At 37.7% G+C, this 26,385-nt stretch overlaps 1 protein-coding gene across 1 annotated transcript in view; it reads left to right on the top strand.

Moving 5' to 3' along the window:
- PDGFC (platelet derived growth factor C) overlaps nt 1-26,385 on the top strand; it is a 117,262-nt gene that overhangs the window by 41,810 nt on the left and 49,067 nt on the right. The gene's annotated exons all lie outside the window — the stretch shown is intronic.

Here is a 26,385-nt window from a genome sequence, read left to right on the forward strand (position 1 = left end):
TTAGGAGTACTACCCTGTAAAGAAATCCAACACTTTGCAGTTTCCTGTTGTTCATTTTGTTTAACTTTGGCTATAAATTACCTTTGGCTCAATTACAAAGCTTTCAGAAGATAATCAGAAGAAAAGAGTCAGGAAGAAATAATACCCGTTTGTTTTTATTCTGTAAATCTGCTTTACTGCCAGTTAGCTGGGCATAGCGTTAGAGGCAAGAGGATCCCAAAGAGCGACACTGTTTCATGTTGGCAGCACGCTGTGGCTGATTTGGTACACTTAGTCTAGAGGACTTTGCCCAACCACCTCTGCCAGAGTCTCTGCTGCATTAGCAAAGAAGAATCTTTACTATCATATATTTTTATTGCTCATTTGTCTTCAGCCCTGTTGCATATTTTCAATACCTTTGGTATGTCACATTAGTATTGATTGATTGGCTATTCCTAACATTATCTACGGAATCATAAAGTTTGTGGCTCCATACACTTACTTTACAATTTATCATGGTAATCTAAGGGCCCATTCCTGTAGAAATCAGCCTGTGAGAATAATGGTATAACAACTGCTAGCAGGAAATGTCTGTGGTGTTAAGCATTAACTCAGATATGACATAAGGGATTGGAGGACGTAAGATAAATGGAAAAAGACAGAAGGTAACTTGAACAAACTGATTGAACCATCGAGTTGAGTGGATATTTCACTTAAAATCTACTTGATTTGCACAGGCATGTAAGTCACTGCTAGAGACTATATAAAATAATGAGTTAATCCATGCCTGCAATGTCACTTTGCAATTTCTCATCAGAAATTTGAATATAGAATATTGAATATAGAAAGATGACATCTTATGCAAACTAAGATTTTTTCTTCTCCATTTTGGCTCAAGAAGCTTCACACCTTATGAGTTGAGAGAAATATAGCTATTTTGTCTTCTTTTAGATAATTTTGGATGTAATCAAGCAGTCTCTTTTTGCACTCAGGTTCAGTTAAATGTGAAAGCCATGCAGAAACTAAGTGAAAAAATATGGTAATTAAAGAAAAGGCATAGTTAGATCACACTACATTGTATTTTTTTAGTTATTAAAAATAAAAATTGACTTGCTTTTTTGAGGGGAGGAACTAGAATGGTGGCAAGAAAGGTCAAGCTGTGCATATTGGTTTCTTCTGCAGTTTTACTATCTATCTATCTATCTATCTATTTATCTATACAACTGGCCTTTGGGAATGTCTCAGTGTTGATATGTAGGTAGGAATCTTCCGGCTGGTGGAACCAATAAATTCATCCTTTCGTTTCTTTGGAATATTTCTATAGCACATACATCTATGAATTCTGTATAAGGGGGAACTTGTAATCTTTGATCCAGCTACAAATGTTTGATGAATATGCCTACATCATTTTTAAGCAGCATGTGCAAGGAATGCGTCATTTCTTGCATCTTGCATTGTCTATTGTTTCCACAAAAGGAGTTGAATACTTGGAGGATGTCTTTTTGGAAATTTTCAGAATAGTTTTTTAAGCCTGATGAGAGTGTCAGTTGGTAGAATTTGTCATAATTTTGTCATAATTCTGAATCAAAGTATTAACATCTATTAAAAATTCTGTGAGGTGTAATCATAGGGCTTCTGTTCACTTTTCTGCTACAATACATTGTAAAACATGTTGGAAATATATTTCTGAGTTCATGAGGGAGAAATGCCATGGATACACATTTTCATACTCTTCTACTTAATTCAATTTAAGGAGATTTGTTTATTTCAAAGCTGCTGCATTTCAGTAGTAGTTTTTTAGCAGTTTCTGTTACTGTTCTGTTACTGTTACTTAGTAGAACTTTACAGACTATCTTGCATAATTTCTGTACATGTTGCTGCATGAGATAGTGTAACCTTAAATGGGAATGAATGTCTTGTTCTTGTGTTTTTCAAAGTTGTCTTCCTATAATACATGTTTTACTAACTTTCTCAATATTCAGTCCTATGGTAAATCCTGTTTGTGCAAAATTGCAGACTTCAACTACTAAGCATAATCCTGTTAATGCAGACAATACTGCTCAAATGTCATTCGCATTATAAGCAACACCTGCTTTTCTTATCAGAGGGACAGCTACATTTACTAATAACTTGCATATAGGATTTTATGGTTTTTCCTTTGCAATATAAAAGTCAAGTCTGTTCCCTCTTCAAGATTTGGGGGAGGGAGTTGGGAAAAAAAAATCATCCCTGATTTTGATTGTTGCTAGTGTTTATCATTAATACATAAACACAGATTTTTCCATGTATGCACATATATTAACATATATAGTATTTCCATGCTATGTAATTATAGCTTGTTGCTGGTGTTTCATGTGAATTTTCAGTGTTAACTGCATTGTTTTACTCTGTTTTGTCATAACACAGCTTGTGAATGTAGGAGATATGACTTCTACTTTGGAAAGTGTAAAACAAGGCTTTCTGCAAGGTTTTGTGTTCCATGAAAACAGACCACTCAAAAGTTCAAGATTAAGACTTTTTCCCCTTATATTTGCTTTAATATTGTGGGTGTTAAAAGTAGAAAGAATCAAACCCGTGGATAGAGCCTTTTAGGTACTTCATCTTTTTGGATTCACTATTTAAATTCCTTGTGTTTTCTTTCTTTCTTTCCTTTTTTTTTTTTTTTTTTTTTTATTATGAACAGAATTGATGTCAAAGGTAATCTAGCTCTGTATTCGTCTTAAAACATGCCTTTCTCAGTAGTTCGACATACAACAGCAGTAGCATTTCTGAATGGCTCTTTGTATTCCGGATTCCCATTTATATTTCTTTATGATAACAGCCTGGAGCATACAGGAAAAGCACACATGAAAAGATTTGGCCTTACATACAGTCACCTACTTAATCATCAGATGTTTCAGAGCTTTGTCCCTATGCCGACAACACCCCTAACACTGAGTGTCTTAGAAGCCGGTCTGCAGAGGTAATGGGAAGATGTGCCTCAGAAAGCAGGTCTCAGGTATAACTGTGCTGGAACAGTTTGGAGTCTGAAGAAATCAACTTTGTTGTATTAATGAGTATGACAAGTCCATTTGTAGCTTTTGAAGTTGTAATCTGAGTCTTTTCTGGCTTCATGGAATCATACTGAGTATGTTACATGTTAGTCTTCAGAGAATCATGTACTCATTTAGTCTGGAAGACAAACGTAGAGGTTACCTAGTCCAGCCTCCTGCTCACAGGAAGAATTTCCTGGGGCTGCTCGGGGTCCAAAGATGGAGATTTACAGCCGTCTGGGAGACAGTCCCAGTGCCTGACTGCTTCATGTGTTCAGTCAACATGTCTTGTTGCCGTGTGTAGCCACTGGCTTTTTTCCTGCTATTTGCACCCCTGAGTCATGGTCTCCTCTGTCACCCCGCTTTAGGTAGTGGAAGATTGTGTCTTGATGCTGTCATGGCCTTCTTCAGGCTGACCAAACCCATGTCCTTCCTTCAGCCTTTCCTCCTGCAACATATGCTGCAAACACTCCTGGCTGTTTTAGTGGCCCTCCACCAAACTCCATGCAGTTTGTCAACATCCGTCACACTGGGCACAGGTCTCTTGATGCAGTATCATGCACGAATGCGGAGTCAAGGGGAGTGATCCCATCAGCTTGTTTGGCTGGGTATGTGTTTAGCTCTCAGTGCATCCTCTCATCAGGAGGTTCTCAAGGGGCCATTACTGTAGCTGGCTGAAGCTTCTCTGGCTGGCAGCCCTGCCCTCTGGCCTGCCTGCACTTTTCTCCCTTTTGTTTTAATTTTTGGATGTGGTGAGGACCTGTTGCTTCCTTTTGCCTAGGCTACTGGTAGAAATATTAAGCAGCTATCAGCCCTGATATGAATTCCTTCATTGACCACTGCCATTTGAGCCTGAAGGCCCCGTCAGTTTTTCACCCACCTTGTGGGTGAAAACTGGATGGGTGATACCCATCCAGTCGGTATCTCCTCATTTTGACCACAAGGAAAAGTGCAGTGTCTTCTGTGTTGGAGAGTGTTGAAAGCCTTGCCAAAGTCCAGGTAAATGAATTGGCCTGCTGCCTGCTCTTCCACAGAGCCCACCAAGATGGGTTGCTTGAGAGCATGCAGCCTGCGTAAGGGCATAGTTGGTTCTGTGAGTCACTTTCCTGTGTCTGCAAATAATTTATCTTGGGACTTGCTCTGGTCGTTTCCTGGGAATTGAACTGAAGCTGACTGCAGCTCTCTGGATCCTTCTCCTTGCCTTTTTTATTATTATTATTTTTTGGCATAACATTCTTACTATGTTGCTTATGTTTCTGATCACAGCTCAAGTTTGACCTGCTATTTTCAAAGGGTCTCCTTAGAGATACTGTTCCTGAGTGTGCCTAGATGCTTAATATATCCAGTTTTATCATTGGCAATTTTGAACTATCATCTCAGCTTCTCATGCTTTTGGTGTTTTTTATAAAAGTTGACTGTTCTAATTAACCTTTTTTCAAATCTTTTTTATCCTGCTTCATAAAATCACTAATACACTGTCAGCGGTGCTCCCAACACTGTTTCTTGTTTTATTTTTTTTCTTAAAAAAATAAAAAAACACATACCTGTCCTTCATTTTCTGTCTTTTACCAATTATTAATCTTTGCAGGAACCACTACTGACCTGAGGCACTATTTTATGTCATCTAAAAATATATATATTTTTTTAATGAAGGTTTCTATAGATACTCTATTAAAACAAAATATATTAAAAGCAATTTGCTTGTGTGCTTTTTTGTAGATATAACTGTACATGCATGATTTCGTTGGCCTTTGTGGTACTGACTGCAGTTTTTAACATGAAGTGCATGAATAAGTGCTCTCAAAACTGAGGTTGTAAATAACGAGCCCTTTCACAGGGAGAAAAGTATCTTATTGATGTGGTTTTTTGTTTGTTTGTTTTGAGGGATTTTGTAAATTTACAGTCCATATAAAGAACTATTAAAGTTGCCATTAACATACCAAGGTGTTGCAACATTGTTTTCTTATTTCAGAGTGATCAAAATTAACAGCACAGAATAATCTTCAAAGAACAAAAACCTGCACTGCCTTTTGCTCGTGGTTGCTTTAGAGAAATAAGACCTGCAAGTGAGGATCCCCTGCTAAATACCAGACTTCCCCCAGCTGCTGCATGCCTTGATATTAATTTACTTCAGTACCTTTCAAAGACATTGTTGGGTGTTTTATATAAATAAGAGAAACGTTTCCAGTAATGTTTGATATTTTTGGCTCAACTGTTCTTTGTCTGTGTCTGTCTCATTATTAAAATTATCTTATGCTGGAGACATTACATTATGGATTTGCTTCTAAAGACTATGATGTTTGACTGCTGTTGAAAGCAATCTGTCCCATGTACAACTGGCAGGCTTTGGAAATGTCAGCTCTTTTCATATGCAGTCTCCTGGAGACCATGTGTGCATCTTGTCCAGCTAGCTGGCTAATTCTGATCATGACTGTTAACCTGCATTGTTTTATAAATGCCCCCAGAAATCTAAGAAAAACACAATTAGGAACGTTGGATTAAGCTTATCCCATTTTTAGCAACAGGAGCACGATAGCTTGATAATAGAACTAAATTTTTTGCTTCAGTTGAAGCAGAAAGGGGAGAAGGAGGAGGGGAACTCTTTCACAGCCAGGATGGTGTCATTGACCATTTCTGTTGCCCTTTCTTTGTGTAATGGACTTCTGAAAAGTTAATCGATAATTAACGGCTTTTGTAAATCATGTGCACTTGAAGTCTAGTTCTGTACATTATGCACTGATTCTCTTATGTATCCAGCATATCAGTCCTTAGTGGTAGTAGCCTGTACCATTATTCACTGTTTGGTTTCTTTTCATAAGCAATTGACCAGATTAGCCAGGAAAATGACTTAAAATTAAGCACTGCAGCTTTTACACTTGACATTTATTCTACCAACACAGTTCCAGTTGCATCAAAGTGGATTAGATGTCATTCCTCTTTGTAGTGGGTAGAGAGAAGGACATTGTCAAAGTACCTCCTTTACGTGGGATATTAATATTCTTTTTTCTTTTTTTTTTCTTTTTTTTTTTTAAGCACCATATTCTTATGTTGCTTAAATTCAGGCATTAAACTCAGACATTCAATTCTTCTGCAGACAGTACTTCTAATAGCCTTTAGAGACTTCTTTAAGAGATTTTGATGCTTATTCTTAAAATCATGTTTGCAAGTGGCAAAAAGAAAGGTAAAGTGTTTGTATGCAAGACTAGAAGCTATGTTGGTATTCTAACTAGAATGAGTCAAGAACTTGAAATTTTCAGAATTGTCAGGACTTGATTGGGATGCATTAAATCTCCAACATCTGATTTTGAACTATTTCTTTAGAGTCTTAAACAAGATACTCTATTAATGTTTAACTAGTCTGTCACCTAACTACGTATTAATTTCATGTGAAGACTGGAGACTTATTAGACAAAAAGCAGTCTGCCTTGCATCATCTCTAAGCACGTACACTTCTTCTAGTAGAAATATTCTATTGGTCAGAAGTAGGACTTCATATGGAAAATAAAAATTTTAATGCCAGGGAGCCATCCGGTACAACCAGGACTATAAGACTTCTGAATAATGCCATCTGGTGCTCCTGAAGGCTGCTTCAGAAGTATGTGGCAGTTTACTGATCTGAGAGTGACATAATGACCTGATGAAGTAGAGTGGAAGAAAATTGGGCTTCCTCCAAGATTCTGTCTTTCTATTTGGAAACAGTATTTCTATCTGTTGATTTTTTTTATTGTATTTTATTTTTCCCAGAACTAGTAAAAGAGGATAAAACTTTGTCAGATGTGCTTGCCATTCTGGTAGAAGCTTGGCAAATATCAAAAGATGGATTTCTTTTTTCTGTCCCCCCTTGGACTTGGTTGTATGCACAGTAAATTATGGTCTTTACAAATGAAACACTGTCAGAGCACATGGATTAAAAGAAAATAAATAGTAGTATAAATCTTTTACTGGCTTTGGTAATTTTTACTCGGAAACAAGAGATGGTGGTAGTCCTCTTTGCATGGGATTGAGGAAACTGGTTGGTTTCTAGCTGAAGGAGACTTTCCCAGGATTTTCCCCATCTCTATTTTCCCGGGAAGAAAGCAGTGCTTAATTGATAGAAGTGCCTAATGCTTAGCTGTAGTTCAAGTGTTTGCCCCCAGAGCAGGAGCCGAGGCTTGGCCATGTAACCGTGTGCGCCGTGCTTCTCCTGCCAGCTGCAGGCAGTGCTCTCCCCTGTGGCAAGGACCACAGGCAAAGCAATCTGCCTCTCACCATTGCCTGATGCTGCTCAGCATGAGCATTCAGCTGGCACTGGGTGCCTGTGGGCGTTGTGATGCCCAGGACCAGGTGAGCAAAGTAGTTTCCAGGTTGGCATCACTGGGTTCCCCCTCTCCTCACGTGGGCCGTGGTGGGTCTGGAGTCTTTGCGGGATGGAGCTGATGTGCCCACATCACTGCAGGGCTGGGGTATCTAGTCTGTTGAGAGTACACCCAGAGTGGAACAATACCAGGCAGTCTAAAGCTACAACTTGTTCATAATCTGTTATCCAAGACAGACATCTTTTTCTTCTTTTTCCCTCTGCTCAAATTTAGGGTACTTTTGAACTTATGCCTTTTTTTTTTTTTTTCTGACTTGCAAGCTCATGTGAATTACTCTACTATGCTTACTCTTGGAAGCCTCAGCTGCTGTGGAGTGAATGCCAGCCTGCCTGCTGATGGGCACATCTGTTATATTTTATCTGTTTTGTAATCCAAATCTTTCTGAGACCATTTCTGTCCATATACAGTCAATCCAGTTGCGCCATTAGCATTTGAGTACAGATGGCAAGTGTGCTTATAATAACTTTCCAAACTGTAACTTGGATTCTGTGAAACAAAAGTTGACTCTTTCCATTTGTGAGCCATGCAAATGCAGGTTTTACTTCATTTTTTTGGTTATATTTTTTTCTTCTGGAATTCAGGCAGATGTAGTCTGAAAGAAAAGTTTTACTCTGAAGAATTATTTTTTTTTCTTTGAAAATGTTGCTAATTCAGCCGCTCTGATACTCCTGAGGAGCACATCCTGGTAGGCTTAATGATTATGAATAATGTGTTATTCTGAGAGTAGACCCCAGGGAGGTGGCAGAAGCTCTCTTTGTGCGTCATTTAGATTTTGAGAGCTGTAAGTTGCAAGAGTAATTACAGAAATCGGAGACCTCACAAATAGTAGTGAGAATAAATACTGGGATAGTATTTAGACTGGGTAAGCTCTCAGATATTTTATACAGATTTATTTAAAGTGTATTTACATAATACAGCTATCAAAAATTATGAATATTTACATACAGCTTGACAGAAAAAAGGAGGTAACAGCAGGATGTTAGAGTCCTACTAGGTTACCCCCGCAAGGGAGTAGAGACAGCACCACTGCATAACAAGGCATACGGATCTAATAATTAATCTTGAAAGTTTGGGAGGTGTTTTTTATTTTATTTTTTTCTCTTACTAGGAACTGTTTTTTTAAAAAATCTCCTTATCAGATAGCACTGCAAAAAAAAGGGAAATGACCTTTGTTGTTGGAAGCATCTACTGGAAGTAATTTGTCACTATGGATGCACATTAGTTAACACTGTAAGCGCCATTCTGATGGACTGAGTATCACTTGTTAAATTACCATGGCAGTTATTTTGTATATTACAAGCTTCAGAATGAAAGTGACTGATTACATCTTTTAGGGAGGGGAAGAAAAGTGAAAACAAAATAGTTAATTGTCGTGGACTTCTCATAGCTTGTCCAGCTGTAGTGAGAGCATGAAGACAGCTGCAACAGTAAGCTGTACAAACAGGTTGTTTAGCTGCTCTGTTCCCTAACTGCATGCATGTGGTACCCTGTCCTGCAGGCTGACCCTGGGTGCCAAAATGGTTCATCTTTCTCTCCAGAAAGCATTTATTACTCTTTCATGTTTGCTGCACAAGTGCCCAGATAGTAATAAATGAAATTAAATGGCAAAATACTCAAACACTGTAAGCACCTGTGCAGATGAGTTATAGTCTACCCTGATACTCTAAGATAATTATGCCAATATTACTGCAGCTCTTAGGAACTTTTTAGGTCCACTGTGTTTTTAGACTTGTCTTGTAGTTATGCAGAAGGAGGAGAGAAGGTAAGCTTGTAGAAGAAATGTCTAAAAAAAATCTTTCTGAAGCAAAGACACAGCGAATAAACTTTGGAGTGTTATTGTTTTGCAAGCTGTAATTTGGAGTTGTTTATGATGGGTAAAGGTGTTTTGATCTATATTCTGCTGTTGTCTAGATTTTTATCTTTCTGTAGAGATGAAAGTAGCTTAAATTAATCTGCTAAAAAAAATGGAAAGCAACTTAGTGTTGGCTTTTTATTTATTTATTATTTTAGAAAATGGGGTTATTCTGCAGAAGGTAGGACAGTACATCTCTCCCTTTGCTTGCATAAGTTGGTTAAAGAAAAGGCCTTTGACCTCTATGCTGAAATGAGAATATCTAGGATTTTATGTGCTTTCCATGGAAAGCTTTAAATTTGTCCCTGTAAGTGGAAAACAACAAATGTACTGAAATTTATGCCTTATAGTGAATGTTCATGCTAGTACCTTTATTATTCACTGTGTCAGACTGCATTCAGCTGCTTATTTACACAAAAGTGCTGTGAGAGCACCCCGCGGTGGAAAACAGGAAAGGGTGATACAGAGCTGGGCAGCAGCACTGCGGAGAGCCCACGCGATGGGGTCTGCCTCCAAATTCCTCCTGGGTGCGGGTGGGCTGGGGCAGGCCATCCTCCACAGGTTAGGCAGAGCAGGGTGCTCTCCTGGGGTGTGGTGTGTCCCCACAGATGCCCTCAGAAATAGGGTTACTTAGAGTCATGTGTAGGATAATTCATGTATATGCGTGTGTGTGTGTGTGTGTGTGTATGTACATAGAGAATGTCTCTTAATTTGGCCAAAAGCATTGACTAGGTTCTGCATCGTAAATGGCAGATCTTCTTTACTGGTGGCTTCCCCTCCCTTCTTTGCAAAGACACCAGTCTTGGGAACAAGTATGATGACTAGTAATTAAAATTTGGCAAAGTCCATAGTGCCATTCAAGATGAAATTGCTTAATCACAAGTGGATATATTTTTATTTTTTTCCCCATAGTCTTTCCTGGCAATAGAACTATAGCAGTTAAGTATTGCTTCACGTTTGGTGTGTGTGTTTGGGCATAAAGAATTGGAATCACTTTTTACCATCCGTATGTAAACTGTCAAATATACCAGGTTTAACCGGATTGTATCCTAATCTGTCATTGGTTCACTTTCTAATTCAATATTGGTCAAATACTATTTTTCATATTTAACATGTATGCAAACACTGATATTTGATACTTCTTATTCTGTTTCACAAATCTGATATTAGCATGGTACTAAAAACAAAACAAAACAAAACCAACAACATGAACTTTCTGTATAAATTATGCTTAACATGGTTGTATGCTGTGCACATATTAATGTTCAAGTTTCATTTATTTGGGGTTTCTTTTTTTTTTTTTTCATACTTTGACCAGTCAGGATTTCCACTCAGTCTATCTAAAAACTGTATTGTGACTGGAAACAACATGAGTTAATGTTGAGGCAATGGAATGGGAGAAAAAATAGACTTTCATTTTCATTAATGGACTAGGATGGCAGGTTTAAACAGGATTTGAAGAGGCTTGCAAGAGAAGGGTTGATCAACTTGTATGTAGTGCTGTTGTGCATGGATCAAAATGAAAAAGTCAAATACAGTGAAAAATGGTAATTCACAGGAAAAAAGCCCCTGAAGTGATGCACAAAATAATACAATTTTTCATTAAATGAATAACTGGATAACCAACTGGTACCCAAGTTTAGGTCAAGATCATAGTTTGGCTGAGGGTTCCTTTTGGCTGCTGTTAATAAGGCATAGCAGCTGCCTATTTTCTTTTTTTGGTGCACTGCTTTCATAGACAATGACAATATAAGCATTTTCTGTGTATGAGTAAAAGCACTGGAGGCTTAGATAGAAGTACATTTGCAGCTGTTTTACATAACATCTGGATTTCTTCCACATTACCAGCTGTAATGTAAATGGAATAAAAGAGGGCAGGAGCAGATGAGAAGGATTCCATTAGATAGTGTCATCAAATGACTGTGGCTCTCTTAAACTTTCAGGTATTAATAGTGAAAAAAAGTCTCAGATTACTGTTTTTTTGTTTTGTTTTGTTTTTAAATAATAAATAATTTTAAAGCGTGTTGAATATCTGGTGTTCTGATGGTAAGATAATAGTAAAATCTAGACTTTAATGCTGAACTGTTTAATACACATAGAAGAGCAGTTTAATGTGTGTTCTTTAGATTTGGAGGTCATTAACTGTTTTAGGTTAACATTGTGATTTGACTTAAGACAACGAAATCTTACACCATTATTACAACTGAATTTATGTTAACAATGTAAGATTGGTCTTCTAGCCCAGACTGGTTGGTAATACGAGCCTGGTGAAAAGATAATTACGTGCTGTGTTGAAAAAGGGGATGGCTCTCATCAGCTTTCAGGATTTATCTCTGTGAGTAGATAGACACAGCAAGTATTTGTCACTAGTTGTTTTTGTCGTTTATATTTACACGGGAGTTAGAATCAAAGGTTTAGAGACATTCTGCCTTTTAACATGGAGAGACGATAGTTTTGGCCCAAAACCAGAATTTGAATAAATATTATTAAAATGAAATGTACAACAGCAGTAAGGAAGCAGGTTTTTCTCTCCTCTTCTTACAGTAACTGTAAATACTGAAGCTGTAAAAGATGCATTTAACAAGTCCCTGGGCTATGTAATTGGGAAGTGCTGATAAGTATTGATATGGCTCGATGCTTCTGTGCATCATTTTCCAGAAGTACCAGGGAGGGAGTTACAAGACTAGGAAATCCGAATGGTTGGAACTGAATGCTTTTGATTCAGGAAACAAGGAAGGACTTGGGGCTGAGCTGTGAGGGGGTGTCCAGTTTGCTGGCTCTGTATCCCCAGTGATGCTCTAGTCCCATAGCAGGGCACAGGGGGCTAGGGGAATGGTGCGTGCCTGAGAGTGAGTGAGTGTTTTTGTTATCAGCTTGAATTTTAGCAGTGATTGCAAGGAAGGCAAGTGATTTTGTAAATGGATAAAGCAGGTTTACTGTCGTCTGTAGGATGTACTAGCAAATGGAATGAAAACTGATTTTCCGACTGTTGGGGGTTGGAGAGAGCTGTAAGTGAAAAGCTGCCAAAGTAAAGAAAGGAGCTGTGCTTCCAGCCCCTTTATTAATCTATACTATTTTTACTTTACAAAGGTTACTTTGTTTCAATTGGGCTTTTGCCTAATATTTCCCTAGATTAGTCCCTAGAAGTAGTAAGGATAATAAGCAACGCTGGACAAAGTGCAAATGCAGACTCTTGTGGAAGCTTTCAGTCCTTGTGGAAAGTCTCCCAGAGGAAATACTATCAATAAGCTAAATGTATGAAATGTCCTAATACACATTAATTCCTCTATCTGTTATCTCCCGGTTAAGTAGCATCCTCTTAACACAGTAGGTAGTTAGGATGTGGCCAAGGAAAATGGTGCACCAGAACAGCCAATTTGTTCTTTGCTTGAGAGTGTCAACACCACTGTAAACTGCACGTCCTGCTTACTGTTTTGACCAGCAAGTTTAAAGAAATTGCTTTTTACCATGGTATGAAAAGAAAGATACTGACTAGAGTGCTAGCCCAGACTCTGGTTGGATCAGGCTGCTTCATCAGATCTGGCCAATTTCAGAATGAGATGATAATGTGGCGCTGGTGTTCTTCTTCATTACTTTCTCATTTGTGCTGTGAACTCCCTGGATCTTACAAGTAGATTTGATACTGCTCCCAGAAGAGCACTTAGCAATAATTAGTCAAGCCATAAACATGGAAAAGATTAGGATGAGATCCTACTCCTAGAAATCTTTTCTTGGTTGGTCAAAGAATAAAACCTGAGAAGACTTTACAGATCACAGAGCTATTTCTGCTGAATACAACAGATATTAATTGCTTGAAGAGCCTAAGTATTTTTCATAATTTTTCAGTCAATTCCCATATATAAATGCACATGGTTTCTCTGTGCAGCTGTCAACTCAGTATGCCTCATATTCTTCATTCAAGAATGTTTAAATAGTTTAGGTGAAAGTTTTGTATATAGGGATTTTTTCTACTTTAAATTGTTATTAAAATATATAAATAAATCAGTTCTTCCTATCTACATGTGTATGTTACTGCAGGATGCAGTCCATGGTTATTCTAATTATCTTTAACAGGTTGATAGTTCAGGTTCTCTCTGAAATAAGGTTTTGGTGGAAATGAGAGTTGAAACCAGAATCTTAAAGTTAGTACCATATGAAGGAAAGCGTTTCTTTTAGCAAGTCTGTATTTAGTAGGGTTAAAAGAAGTCCAGTTTTAAAGCACGATTTATTTTCATCTGTTGTGTTTCAGCCTTTCTCATTTTAACAATGATGTCTCAACTCAAAGGCTTATTTGAAACTTTTCTCAGTGCAAAGGGTCTATGACACTCACAGTGAAAAGAACCATTTTAGTAACGTGGGACTCGTGCAATATATTTGTATAATATTTGACTATGTATTGGAGCTTATACTTTTTTTCAGTACCTGACTTGGGTGTCTGAACACTTGTTTAGACACGCAGGGCCTTACTGAGAGACCAGAGCATTGAGTATTATACTCTCAGAAATGACATTGATAAGTTGGTGTTTGCCTTATTTCTTTTGTTTGAGCTTAGTCGTTAAGCATGTAACAGGCATGAAGCATGTAGCTTCATAGCCAGCACATTACCAGCTATGTACATGTTTAGTAGTACATAGCTGGTAATGTGCTGGCTAACAGGGTTGATCATGTTGAGACGGACTCTGCAGTACATCAGTTGCACTACCCTGGCCACAGACAAGGACCACAGTGGCAGGATGAATAGCAGCACCTGAGCCAGAAGGAGTGTAAAGTGCGTAGAGACATTTAATCTTATGTAAATAGGTAATACCAGAACATACCAATCCTCCTCCTCTTTCTGCTCTTCGCCTTCTTATGCCCTTAGGCATGCTGAGGACCTACACCTAAGTGAGGTGAACGAAAGACAGCTCTGGATTTAATAATTGCCTCTGAACCTTGCTTGAATTTTTGTTTTGTTTGGATGGGTTTTGTTTGCTTGTTTAGTGATCATCTTCAGGAAAACTACGTGTAGTGCCAATGTTTTAAAATACTCTTCTCACAGAGAGTTATCAGAAGCTAACTGCATCATTCTGTCACTGTGCAAGTGAGTTGTGCTAACTTAAATTGCAACCAGCAAGAGGCAAATCAAATCATTTCCATGAAGCCAAGTCAACGAGGCAGGAGCCTTCAAACAGTAAAATCTCCAGTTATCAAGACAGGTTTATGAAGGGCATTGTTTAACTTGTCTGCTTTTGCTGCAGCAGGCCAAGACTCTTCACCGTACTTAGTTATTTGAAATACTTCTAAAGTGTTAGTAATCTATATATTATTTTTTAAAAGCCAGGTTCTCAGTTGATTTTTTTTGCCACTCAGCAATCTTTGCTCTCATTCAGTTTCAGAGTGGAGACAGTCAACATTTGGCATCCAGCACTTCATATTTCTTTACAGCAGTGAGGCTTTGATGTGCAGATAATACTTTACCTGTGGCATATTAAAATCTTAGCTTAAAGCCTTCAGTTTCAAACAGCTGCTATAGCACTTTGGACTCTTTTTATTGTGCAAGATTTTCATAAAATAGACTTCAGCTAATGTGTTTTAGGAATAAGGAGAAAAGATTGACTTGGCTGGAAATTTCAATAAATGTTGAATTAACAAATTTCAGATTCATCTTAAACATTGTGTGTATATATAATACTTTACGCAGTGCTATGGTAGGCTAAGTAAGCAAAATTAGAGAACATCAAAGCTTGTAGATATCGGTATTGCTGAAATTCTGCAGAGGTGAACTTTTTAGATATGAAAAATATTTTTTCTTCAGCCATCGTGTGCTTCAGATCTGCACACTTAGCTATTGTAGACTGTTTATCACCGAGCAATTCAAACAGCCCATTAATTTTGGTGCTGGGTTAGACTTTGTATATATTGTTTTGCTTGTTCTAATTTACGTGAGAGCATAAGCTTGAGGGCTTGATGTTCCTATCTTGTTTTGCAATTGAATCACCAGCTTCATCTACTTGCATCATTGATAAACACCTTGTGTTGGGAACACATTAGAATTCTCGGGCATAACGTTATAAATGAAGTGTGCATCAAGATGTTATTTATTTGCTTGGGGAGTTTTAGGTTGGATGTTAGGAAGAACTTCTTTACTGAAAGGGTTGTTAGGCATTGGAATGGGCTGCCCAGGGAAGTGGTGGAGTCACCATCCCTGGAGGTCTTTAAAAAACATTTAGATGTAGAGCTTAGGGATATGGTTCAGTGGAGGACTGTTAGTGTTAGGTCAGAGGTTGGACTCGATCTTGAGGTCTCTTCCAACCTAGAAATTCTGTGATTAATCTGTGATTATAAAAGCTGTTCTCTTCTGCATGGCAACCTGCTGCTATGCACTGGAGAAATGCAGTGCCTTTCTATAAGGCACAATTTCAATCCATTGAAATTATAACAGCTTTCTTCTATCTTAAAGTACACAGTTCTCTTATAATTACAGCATGGGGTTTGAAACTTAAGTCACTTTATAGTGTGCGTGGGCAAAATCACTTTTACTTGTTTTAAGAAATAGAGTCCTGGGATTTAATTTCCTCCTTAGCTTGAGATGCATGCAATATGATGTGAACTTTGGATTCAACTTGTTCAAAATACAGTTAACAAATGCAGCTCTATGCCTGTGAAATTAATAGTTCCACCTTCAACCTTAAGGAGTTCAAGCAAGGATATTGACTTAACCATACTAGGCATCCAAAACCCAATTTGAAAAGCATGTGAAGGGACTGTGAAATGTTTTTCATCAAATATCTTGACCTAATACACAGCTGACCTAATATAAGTAATCAGAGAAGCATCTCTTATTTATTGGTGGACATGTTCCCTTAGGCCACTCAAGCCAGTCATGAAGCCATACCACTAAGACAAGGGGTCTGTTTTCATTTTATACCCTTTGCTTTTTCTCTAGAATTGCAGGGGAATTAGGTAAAATGCATTTTAACCCTTGATTTCCCCAGCCCTCATCCCCACCATACCCATGTGCGTTTTCCGAAGAAGTTTAAGAATGCTGAAAACTTTTACAGATGTTTTAGCATGATCGTAAGAAAAAATATAAAGTGACACATCTGACTGAATATCCATAGATTAATTAGATATGATTCCAAGCAGTACTGAAGCTGAAAGACTCTTGTGGAAAGTGGCATACTTGGAGGTTGCACTGGGTTTCAAACCGAACAGTAGCTTTTGATATGATGCTGTGGACGATCAAATTACATTAAAAGAGGTGATCTCTGTACAGCATTGCCAAGACCCTTATTGGGAATAAAATAGTTCCCTTGTGTAGTTTTAAAAAGGCTTACAAATTGGAAAGTTATCCTGAACTAGGGATATTGGAGTGATTTGAGAGTTCCAAGTCTCACTTTTCATTTTTACAATTGTGCAGCTTTTTCAGATTATTCCATGTAAGCATTCTGGAAGATTTCGGATATTAAAAGTAGGCAGAAAGTAATGTTAGATGATCCAGTGATAAATATTTGAGCTTCTGGGAAATGGGAAATAACAAATTGTATGTCAATAAATAAGTTAAATGTGAAATATGTTGAACTGTGGTCACTCTGGGGACTGAAGCCTGATTTAGTATACCGTTGATTTTCATACAGCAGGGCTTATAATCTTTTTAGGGAAATAAGTTGCGACTGCGATGGTCCTTGGCACCCTGCTGTTAGTCCTCCTCAAGAACACCTGCTACACTAGATTAGCAAAAGAGTCATTTGGAAGTGATTTTGCTTAAAAGTCTACTGCTTTACCCATGCCATGAGATACTGGTCTTTGTGGCTGCTCTCGGACACCTTTATGGTCATGCTCACTGAAGCTGGGTTCTTTCTGCTTAAATTTCTTCCAGTTCAGTAACAGTTGCACTATAGACATTCCTGTAGATCGGTACTTATATTGCATAACTATTTTCTTCCAAATCATCTCGTAGGAATCAAATTGTAATGAGATGAAGGCATTATGGTCTTCCAAAAGTTTTGTTTTAGCAGGTTAGTAACGGCTAAAATATTTTTTACTTTAATAGATATTAAAGATGGAATGGTTTGTATCTCTGTAGCTGAGACTATGGTGTAGTCCAGTTCCGAAAATAACCTAACTAGATCCCATATAAATTTGTTATAGTACTTTCTTTGTTTCTTGCCTTTCTGACATAGAGATATGCCAGAGGTACGTTTTCTGTACATACAGCGCGAGCCTCGGGCAGCTTTAATCTGGCTTGTAGAGTTTCCAGTAGCAATGTTATTTCTGTACAAAAAGTTTGGCACAAACTTGATAAGTTTGCTTAGGACCCTCTGCGTTTCTAACAGTGAACTGAATGTCATATTGGATTCACTTATAGTTGGTTAGTCTTGCTATATAGTTAGATCTAGCTCTCGATGTGCTGTAGTCACATTTCAATTGCAGTGTACAAAAACCCCTTAGATCTTTGGTTTTCTTTTGTCTCCTCTTACAGAATTTCATCACTGTAATTTTCTGACTAAAAATGTTTACCATCCTTGAGAGTTATATTTTCCTCTAGTTGAGCAGTAGTATTTCTGAGAACAGTTTTTTGAAGAACAGTTTATTTTCAGAACTTGAAATATGATTGGTGATCTTTATAAATACTTGAATCACTATCATTATAGTGCTGTACTGTGGAAGAATTAAAAGCAAAATCCACGCAAATACCAAAATAATGGAAAAAGCAAAGCAATACACTTCAGGACTGGTATTTCTGAACATTAGGGATTTTTTTTTTTATTTTTTTACCTCCTGAAACCTGTTAAAGACAGGTTTATATTTTTTCACTCTGAATAAAAGCTAAAATGAGATGTAGCTAGTTAACACATACCATATCCATGGAGTCTATTTATTCAGGCTGAATTCCACATGGACCATGGATAATCTTTTTCCCAAATGTTTACTAGTATCTGCTCTTAACAAGTGCTGCACAATATAAACTGAAGGAACCATAAAGAAAAAGGGCATAATAAAATTAAGCCTTGCTTTTCAACAAAGTCTGACTTGAGATCAAGATTCAACTGGGTCAGATTGAGGAATTTTTTGTAAAGGACATGAATCACATGAATTTAAAAGCATACTGGCAGCCATATCTAGTACCAGAAAATGAGATACAAGGTTTTAAGAGCTGGCATTGAAACTAATGCTTCTAACTGAGATTAAAAGAGATCCAGATTCATTTAGTGGTTTTGTTGAAGTTATCTTTTTGGACTTGTAACCTTTCCTGTGCCATGCACAATCTAGCAATGCTGCTTGTTCCCTTGTTTCTACCTTGCTCAGACTGTACAGTTTTTCAAGACAGACTGATACCGTGTGTGTGCATGCGTGTGGTCTCCAGTACTAACAAAGCTTATTTTGGGTGTAGTTTTTAAGTTCTGTCTTAATAAAATTGAAAACAAATTCAAAATGCCAGGTCTGAACATTTATATATGATGTTGTTCACATTCACTTGAGCCTCTGTTGTTGCCATGGGTACCATTTTAGTACTCATTTTTGTTGTTTTGATTGTGTTTAATTAAGAATTTAGTTTGCTTTTTTTCCTACCGGAAACTGATTTAGCAAAGCTTTGAAAAAGGTAACTGTTTTGAGTAGCAGAACTATTGGAAAGATTTCATATTCAAAAATATTCACTAGCTTTTCCACACAAATTTCCCAAACATTTAAGATTTTTTTTTCCTTTAGAGTAAATAAATAACTTTGTTATCTCTTAGTAGGTGTAAGTATATACAGCTGGACAACTCTTTACTAGTTTACTGTTTGTTCTTGCTTTCTGCTCTCTTTCAGCATTAACCCTTACAGCATTTCTCTGTTATTGAAAACGTTTTCCATGTACATGTATAGTAAGTTATACTTTTTCAAGGAGACTCACAATTCCCCCTGTCCCAGACTGTTAGTGTTTGTTAACACTTGGGTATGTAGCTTTCAGAAGTTCCTCCCTTTCTGAGCTCCATTATCATCAAAGACTACTCATTTTACCTGCTTATTATTAAAAAATACTGAAACTCTTGCTGTTTTGATTTTCACAAGATACCTGGAAAATATATACTGTTAGGCTTTGTTTCAACTTTGTCTGACAGCTTTCAGCATCAGTTCATGTCATTTTATATAGAGGGATTGAAGTGCAGAATATGTAAAACTTCCCTATTTGTCAGTGAAAGAGAAAATTTTGAAACTGATTTTGAAAACATCTAAAATATTATGTAGCGCATTGAATATATGGATTATGTAACGCATTGAATATATTCTCTGGAATATAGAAGAAAAGACTAATGTTAATAAAGGTTTTGTTATAAGAAATTCAGGAAGTGGAAGAGGTTTTGTTGTGGGAAGATGAGGAAGTGGTGATGACCTCACACTGTTGATGGATGAAGGTCAGGTATTTAGGTTGATTGTATCTGCTGTCTGCCCTTGACACTTGATCATGAAGCTGTTTACTATCTGCTAGTCCTTGAGAGGATAAAGGGAGTGACTCACTCAGAATGGTGTTTTTTCCTCTCCACCCCCCCCCCCTTTTTTTTTTTTCCTCCTTTCCCTCCCCTTCTTACGCCCCTCCTCTTCTAGGAATAAAAAATAAATAAAAGAGTAGGTACAGATCATTATGGCTTTTTTTTTTTTTTGTCATCACAACAATACAAATGAATTGCAAAGCATTTAAAGAAAAGAAAAATAAGGATATAAACAGCTGTTCTTCTGCTGTGCATGCAAGTACTTTTATTTCTATCTCATTCACCTTGACTGATGAACTTTGAATAATTCTTCCACTGAATCTAATACAGTAGTGACATATAGATGAGTTACATGCCTAGCTGTTATCTAAACCATATAGACCAATGAAATAATCTTCAGAAGAAACAGCATAAAGATACTGCTGAAGTTTGTGCTTCTAATGATAGTCTAATGTGCTTTCTTTTTGCTTAAAAATTACAGATGTGGAATTGGTCACTTCTTAATGTTTTATTCCATCTTCATTTGTCAAGTGGACTCTTTTATACCCAGTCTGTAGTCTTTTAAATATGTACATTCTTACAATTATCAATACCTTTTTTGATCTTAGAGTGGACAGTTGTAGTGTGCATTTTGGAATAACAGTGCACCCACGAATAATTGTGCTCTTCCTGGAATCAGCTGTAGTGTAGTCCTCATTAAACTTTGTGTTGGAAATACTTTCTTCTTCATTCCCATCTCCAGCAGAAATCGTGATTCTGGTTTAATTCACTAGCTATCTAAAGGGTTTTGGGTTGAGGAAAGAGTGCAGAATTTTCTGTCCTTAATTACAGCTTTATCTGTCTGAGAAGATTTGGGTCACTCAAAGTAGCAGCTCTGTAGTTTAATGGAAGAGGATGGCACTAGGGCGCAGTCCTTGACTGGAATCCTATTTGTTAGAGGATTGTTGGTATTTTGCATATTCATATTTATTTCAGGATAATTGTTGGCCCATGACTGAAGAAAGCAGATGATATTATTATCAGTCTATTATAAAGTAATTATTCCAACAGCATTAAGTATTTAATAGAGATGGAATGCCTTTCATATTCAAGCCAGCTTGAGTATTGATTCCAGTGAAGCCAAGACTTTACCTGTGGACGTTGGAATAAAGTGCTTATTGAAACACTCCAGAGTAATTAGATCTTAGAGCATGTGATAACACCAGAAAGTTACCTCATCTAACATTTAGCAAAAGGAATTCTTTATCTTGGCTAAAATACAGTATTTATCTAGTTTTAAAAGGTATTGAGAATTTCAGAACCAAGATTGCCTTCCAAGAGTGATTGGTCTGAAAAAAGATCTTAATAGAGGTTTCTTTTATTTTTGAAAAGATTTGCCATGCACAGGATGAAGAAAACAAACAAAAAGCAACCAACCAAACAAAAAAAACACACACAAAAAACTGTTTAATTGACATCCTCATCTCTGAGCAGAAGCCAGAGCACTAGGCAAAGGGCTGGCAGAATACTTGAAGGTTATAAAGTATAAACTTGTAAAATAAAGTATAAACTCATTTTTGTTTCTTGATGCAATTTGGAATCAAAGAAGGTTTGTTAGTGTATGACTAGTCATGATTATCTTCTGCAAGACATTAAGTCATGCAGCTGTTTGGAAACTTCATTACATCTGTTACTACAGTTCCTCGCTTGGCTCTCCAGTGATGTCTGCCCCCCTCGCTTTCTTATCCTTCCTTTTGTCCTTTCTTCATTGGTCAGCTTCCAAAACCCTGGCTTCCTGAAGATCAGTTCTGCTGTTCTTCTCTGCTTGTCTTGTCTGTGTGTACCTCTTCACATAATGTCCTAGCTGCAGGAGAAGGACTAGCCAGCAGATAAATCATATGTTATTCAGTGCCTCAGGTAACACTAAAAGTCTGAACTCAAAATGATAACTGAAGGAAAGAAGAAATAGGATAAATTGTAGGATTAAAAAGTGATAGTAAAAACAAATACAATTCTGTATTCATCTCAAGTTGTGTGAGCTGAGTTTTTTTACATGCTTTTTTCATATGTGTAAGTGTGATAGAGGGAGGAATAATCTGAACAAGATGTAATATTTCTCCTGCACGTCTCTGATTCGTTACTTTAAATCCATATAGTACTTTGTAAGTTTGTATTTGTTATGTTTGCTTAGTTTTGGTGGCAAGTACTTGTTTAAATTAGCAGATTTCTAGTCAGAAGGTGAATTTATGAAGTGACAGTTGACAGCTCATACGTGTATATTGTGTTACAGGTTTGTACACTTCTCTCTGTGGTTTCTTCTTAGTAATAGCTGAAGAATCACATCAGCATTTCAAATAGGTGCTATATCAAAGCATCGAAACAACTCAGAATGGAAACTCCACCAAAGGCTTGATGTGTCTTGGAGATTTAACCCAGAGAAGCCACAAACCATACTACTTAAGAAAGCTATCTTAGTAGATACAGCAAGCCTGTGTGAAGTTTTCTTTGCTCGCTACTTGAAAAGGTGATAATGAAAACAAACCCTATGTGCTTCAAAAGCATATCTTGTGGTACTTGAGGCATTCTGGTTTGGAAGAGCTGACTGCTTGCTGGGTAGCCTGAAAACTGGCTGGGCTGCCAGGCTCTAAGGCCCAGGACTAATGGTGGCTGGCAGCTAGTGGAGGAGGGTGAAGAAGCTGGGCTTGTTTAGGTGGGGAAGAAAAGACTTAGTGGCAGTCTGATAGCAGGCCTACAGTTGCCTGAAGAGCGGTTACAAGCCATGACCAAGTTAAACTCTTCTTGCAGGCCACAGTGCACATAAAAACAAAACAACCTCCTCCTCCAAGAGAAACACAACTCGAAATTGCAAGTTGAGAGGTTCAGATTGGACATTAGGAAAACATCTTACCCTGGAAAGATAGTATGGCACTGGAGCAGGTTATCCAAAGGAACTGTGGAGTTCCCATCTATGTAAGTTTTTGGGTGTTGGCTAAGAAATGCCTCAGTGGAGTGACCTGCTGTTGTGTGAGCAGTTGTAACCCAGCCAGGAGCTTGGACTGGAGGTCTCCACAGCTCCTTTCCAAGCAGCATCCTTATGATTTTGGGTGCTTTTAGCTTGATACCTATCTTACACATTGAACAATATTGAGCTGAGGTATTTGTCTTCGATTTTCTGCCAGTAACAGATCATCTTCCAGTTTTTCCTTTGTACCTGACAAAAGAGTTAAATTTCATTTCAACTGCTACATTCAGATAATAGCTATGAAATGCCTGGAGGCAACTGAACCAGAGACAGAGGATAGAAAGAGGTATTCCTGTATTCCCTTCCTTATTACTTTTGAAAGTGGGCTTGCTGCTTTTTCAAAGTTTGCTAAAAAGGAAAAAAGAGCATGTTATGTTACATTTCAAAGGATTTCTTCTACAAAGTCTGTTTCTGTACATGATATGGTGTTAAAAAAAAAAAAAAAAAAGTTATGGGATTGTTGCAGGAAATCCTTTCAAATAATAAAAATGCATCCTTTTTGAAGTTCTGTGGTAATGAACAAATAGTTATTGTCATCTTTTGTTACTGAGTTTTGAGTCAGAGGACTCTCACATACTACAACATTACTGTATAGCAGAAAAAGCTCTAATCTTAATCCATAAATATTTAGAGTTGAGAATTTTCTTTGAATTTGACATTGTTTTTCAAGCATTGATAGTCATATATGGTCTAAGGTGATTTCTGAAGGCCTAAAAGCTGCTATTCTTAATTAAGGGCTACTGAATAAAATCAATGAAATATCTACTAATAATCTGTGATTAGCAGGACTTGTCCTATTTACAGAAAAGTTGCTTTCTGAACTTAGTGGAGGTTTGGCAGAAAGCTTTGGAAATTGCTGTTATCAGTACTGCCCACCTCAGCAGCAAACCTGCCCTCAGCACGGCAGCACCCAAGGCCAAGGCCGTTTCTCTGCTCCTTCCTTGGTGCTCCTCTTCAGTCTCCAGAGCTGCACTCGGTTTGTCCAAGTTTTACCTGTGACCCTCGCTAAGATGTAGTGATTATAATGTACTGAGAAGAGGTATTTGCTATATTTAAGAAGTGTCAGCGCTGATCTTTGTGAAATGTATTGTGCCCATGGGGAAAGAGGCCTACTTTGAAGTAGGCAGGAATGAGCTTGTCTCGTCGGTGGGTTTAATTTCAGTTTACAGTGGCATCTGCTGATCTGCTTGGTGATACTGTGGTTTTTCATCTGTTACCATTGCAGTGAAAGGGTAATGCACTGCCGTGCATTCAGAATGCCTGGAATCTTGTAATTTTCAGGGACAGGCTCTCTACATTGATAGATATATAAATCTGGTGATAGCATCTTGCACCACATCAAAGACAACTGCAGCGACTCATTCTTCAGCTTCAGGCTCTGTGAAGTGTGTGCTGTCCTTCCCTAATAACTGTAACCGTGTCATATCCCAGGGCTGGCTTAGGGGTTTGTTCCCCATCCGGTGTGCCCCGTTTCCAGAACCTTTTGCTGCAAGTGATCTCTGTAGCCCATCTCTCAAAGAAGCTTCTCACTGAAGCCACTGTCTGTCTTGTTGCGCGCAAGTTGTAGTGCTGCCCCCAAGCTGGGATGGTGCCTCTCCTGCCTTAGTCTCACCCAGTCAGATGCTTCTGAGTTGATCAGTGCTGTCTGTGCAATCATATAAATGTTTTTTTTCTTTTTGGGGGTGGAGATTGCTAAACAGAAAGGCAGACAGGTCATGGCAGCAGGGACTGATACATGTATCTTTGGAGTTACACAGACGATTGCTGTAAATCTGGCTGAATTTGTTACTCCTTTTTAAGAGTAAGGTGGATTGATTTATCCCTAAAAATAAAGGCAATAATTGTAAAGCCATTCCACACACGCGCACACATAAAAATAGGCACTATAGTGTCAACTTAGCCAAGTTCAGGTGGCCGTGCTCTTTAGACAATTTACTCAAAAGAAATTTTCAGAACATGCATGAACTCAGAAGGAGAAGTCTAGCTTTTTATGGTATGGTGGCACAATTTGTTTACGTAGAATGGATAAAAAGGAATATTGCAGCTTATCTGAAGACAAATAGCAAGCTTAAATCTCCAGTGACAGCAATTACTTGCCTTTGTAGTCATACAAAATAATTCTTTTGTAAGAGAAGAAATTCCACTGTGCGAGAGCAAATATTTGAAATGGAGCAAGTGATGTGTGTGAGAATGTGATGTTTTTGTGGAACAACGTTGTATGTAAAACACATTTTTCCTTCACAAATTAAGGAGTTGAAGGCAAGTCCTGTTCACTAAATTGCAATATGCCTTTTTGTTCTTTTGCCCTTTTTAGTGACTTCTCATTTGATATGCCTGGACTACTTGCAGTGCTGTGGTTATCATTGTATCGATGATAGCAAATGAAACGCTTGCTATGTTGTGAGATACAACATGATTTGTAATCCCGCGTGTGCTTTTAAAGACAAAAAGAACCACTGAATATAGTGTCATCAGTGAGATGGTGTTCCTCTGCATACTTTGGAAATAACACTCTGGTGTACCAATCTCTGGGAAAGTCACTTATTATTGTTGGCTGCTGTGTTTAATGTGGAGCTCTTAGCTGACATGCTATACGTTGGAGAAAAAATGCTTGTGACTCAGCTAACAAAAACCCAGGGAAGTGTCTAAATTAGGAACCTTGTCTCTCATGCCTCCTTTGTTTGTGCTTCTTTCTTATTACTGCGTGCTGTCCTCCCTTATGTGTACACAAGACTGTACTGTCAGTTCTGTGTGTGGATACTGGCAAAACCACACTCCATCAAGCTTATATAACCAGCAATTCCACTTAAAAGAAAAATTTCCATTTTCATACCACAAGTAGAAAGCACGAGTCCATCAGAATAGAAGGCAAAAGTCTGACAGACTTTAAAGTACATTTAAGTATAGATTAATTCTTTTAAAATTGCAATGCTGTTTCTGTGGCCTTCTTTTCTTGCAGTACATTCATTTAGTTGTCAGCCTTCACATGTAGTTATAATAAGGAACAATTGCAGTGTATGTTTTCATTGTAGACTGAAGCATAGACATCTTACATAGCTCTAAATGTGTCTTCATCGTAATGCTGCTTATAAAACAAATGAAAATGAAGTAACTAACTGCAGAGTGAAACAAATTGTCAAAAAGAATGTGAATTATTTTCCAGTATAAAACTACAAGCATATGTAGTTAATAAATTAATTAGGCAACTGATGATTCCTATGATTTACTGCCTGCAATGTCAAACCTGCCTGTACCCAAATTTTAAGCGAATGTTAAATACAGTAGAAGCTTTGTGTTATAGCTTTTTTTATATACTTTGATGTGCTTATGGAATTAAATTTTGTCAATTAGGGATCCTGTCATTGCATGTCATGATGTTGAAAGGTATGCAGATTAGGTCAGTGCCTGCTGTTTGCAGCTAAATCCCCCCTATAAGCTGATTCCAGCTGCTGAGTATGAATTCCTGGGAATGTTGGGCACTTGGGAATGAGGTTGTTTGAGGTATTGTGAAGAGAGCTGTTGTGTGTCCCTGATAGTCCCTGCTACTGCTGACCAAAGGAGTCCTTTCTGTTTGGTAACCACTCGCAGTTGTGAATTCATCACCTGAAGAGGTTTTTTTTTTTTTTTTTTTTTTTTGTTTTGTTTTGTTTTGTTTTGTTTTGTTTTGTTTTTTTATGGAGTAGTTTCATAGTTTCTGTGTGCTTTAAAATCA

The sequence above is a fragment of the Aythya fuligula genome, chromosome 4 (assembly GCF_009819795.1).
Source record: "Aythya fuligula isolate bAytFul2 chromosome 4, bAytFul2.pri, whole genome shotgun sequence".
Lineage (NCBI taxonomy): Eukaryota > Metazoa > Chordata > Aves > Anseriformes > Anatidae > Aythya > Aythya fuligula.